Raw genomic sequence first — 2,940 nt, 5'->3', positions numbered from 1 at the left:
TGAAATATATAACACCGTGAGTGCCACTAGAGATTTCACAAACTGTTTAAAAGAATGCAATTCTATCCCTATATGCTATACTGGTGCACTCCAGGATTTAGAATGCCCAAGACACCATTATATATTTAGTCTGGCAAAGCACATGGAAGTACTGTCCAACTCTATTGCAGATACACCGTGGTCACACTTTAAAAATAAATAAATCTCCCAGTTTGAGAGAGAGTACTCCTGTGAAACAGTTCCATTACTTAAATGAAGGATACCTCTGAAAACAGTAATCTCTCTCAAAATAATAGACTTCTAAAGTGAAGCTAGTCATAGAATCACAGGGTATGTCTATACTATGAAATTAGGCCGATTTAATAAAGTCAATTTTTTTAGAAATTAATTTGATATAGTCAATTGTGTGTGCCCCCACTAAGTGCATTAAGTCGGCGGTGTGTGTCCACAGTACTGAGGCTAGCGTCAACTTTCGGAGCGTTACACTGTGGTAGCTATCCCACAATTCCGGCAGTCTCTGCTGCCCATTGGAATTCTGGGTTGAGCTCCCAATGCCTGATGGGGGAAAAAACATTGTCGCGAGTGGTTCTGGGTACATCGTCAGGCCCCACGCCCTCCCTCCCTCCTCCGTGAAAGCAACGGCAAAAAATTGTTTTTTGCGTTTTTTTTTCCTGGGTTACCCGTGCAGACAACATACCTGCTCAATTCACTGTCACCGTAGGTGGTCTGGTTGCTGCTGGCAGACACGGTACTGCAGTGCTACACAGCGGCATCCCCTCTTGCCTTGCCTTGCGGACGGCAGACAGTGCAATACGCCTGCTAACTGTCGTTGTCGTCCCGTGGGTGCTCCTGGCCAACCTCGGTTAGGTTGGTCGGGGGCACCTGGACAAAAATGGGAATGACTCCAGGTCATTCTCTTCTTTAAGTTTTGTCTAATGGAGATTCAGTCCTGCCTGGAATATCATAGCACCTGGAGGCTTCTGCCTCAGGCTGCTCTCCCAGGCGGCAGCACTGCGCGGTCACACTTACCCCAGCCTACCCCTTGCTCCCATGGGTCATGAAGCCTGGATAGTAATAAGGAGCAGTTCAACTATAGGCTGAGCAAGTGCATAATGGTGGTAGAATGTGCCTTTGGACATTTAAAAGCTCACTGGTGCAGTTTACTGATTCGGTTAGACCTCAGTGAAACCAATATTCCCATCGTTATCACTGCTTGCTGTGTGCTCCACAATATCTGTGAGAGTAAGGGGGAGACGTTTATGGGAGGGTGGGAGGTTGAGGCAAATCACCTGACCACTGATTACACGCAGCCAGACACCAGAGCGGTTAGAAGAGCACAGTAGGGCGCGCTGTGCATTAGAGAAGCTTTGAAAACCAGTTTCATGACTGGCCAGGTTACGGTGTGAAAGTTCTGTTTGTTTCTCCTTGATGAAAACCCGCCCCTTTGGTTCACTCTACTTCCCTGTAAGCCAACCATCCTCCCCTCCCCCCTTTGATCTCTGCTTGCAGAGGCAATAAAGTCATTGTTGTTTCAAATTCATGCATTCTTTATTAATTCATCACACAAATGGGGGGATAACTGCCAAGGTAGCCTGGGAGGGGTGGGGGAGGAGGGAAGCACAGGGGTGGGGTAGTTGTAGGGCAGCTCTTCATAGAAGTGGCATGTCTGGGGCTCTGACCCGGAGCGGCCATTTGCCTCTCTTGTTCTTTGGTAGGCTTGCCTGAGCTCCTTATGTTTCACGCGGCACTGCTGGTCTCTGTTATAACCTCTGTCCTTCATGCCCTGGGAGATTTTTTTCAAATATTCCAGCATTTTGTCTTTTGGAACGGAGTTCAGATGGCACGGATTCATCTCCCCATACAGCGATCAGATGCAGTACCTCCTGTTCGGTCCATGCTGGAGCTCTTTTGCGATTCTGGGACGCCATGGTCACCTGTGCTGATGAGCGCTGCATGGTCATCTGTGCTGATCAGCTCACCACGTTGGCCAAACAGGAAATGAAATTCAAAAGTTCGCAAGGCTTTTCCTGTCTACCTGACCAGTGCATCTGAGTTGAGAGTGCTGACCAGAGCGGTCACAATGGAACACTCTGGGATAGCTCCCGGAGGCCAATACCGTTGAATTGCATCCAAACTATCCCAAATTCGACCTAGCAAGGTCAATTTCAGTGCTAATACCCTTATCTGGGAGGAGTACAGAAATCGATTTTAAGTTGACAAAAATGGCTTCGTCGTGTGGACAGGTGCAGGGTTAAATCGATCTAACGCTGCTAAATTTGACCTGAACTCATAGTGTAGACCAGGGCTAAGAATATTAATTAGAGTTGGAAGAGACCTCAGGAGGTCATCTAGTCCACTCCCCTGCTCAAAGAAGGACCAACACTAACTAAATCATCCCAGCCAAGGCTTTGTCAAGCTGGGCCTTAAAAACCTCTAAGGATGGAGATTCCACCACCTCCCTAGGTAACCCATTCCAGTGCTTCACCACCCTCCTAGTGAAATAGTGTTTCCAAATATGCACCTTGAGACTATTGCGCCTTGTTCTGTCATCTGCCCCCACTGAGAACAGCTGAGCTCCATCCTTTTTGGAACCCCCCTTTAGGTAGTTGAAGGGTGCTATCAAATCCCCCCTTACTCTTCTTCTGCAGACTAAATAACCCCAGGTCCCACAGCCTCTCCTCATAAGTCATGTGCCCCAGCCCCCTAATCATTTTCATTGCCCTCTGCTGGACTCTCTCCAATTTGTCTACATCCCTTCTGTAGTGGGGGAGACCAAAACTGGATGCAATACTCCAGGTGTGGCCTCACCAGTGTTGAATGGAGGGGAATAATCACTTCCCTCAGTCTGCTGGCAATGCTCCTACTAATACAACCCAATATGCCGTTGGCCTTCTTGGCAATGAGGGCACACTGTCGACTCATATCCAGCTTCTCATCCAC

The sequence above is a fragment of the Mauremys reevesii genome, linkage group 7 (assembly GCF_016161935.1).
Source record: "Mauremys reevesii isolate NIE-2019 linkage group 7, ASM1616193v1, whole genome shotgun sequence".
Lineage (NCBI taxonomy): Eukaryota > Metazoa > Chordata > Testudines > Geoemydidae > Mauremys > Mauremys reevesii.
Note: the sequence above shows the minus strand (reverse complement) of the source record.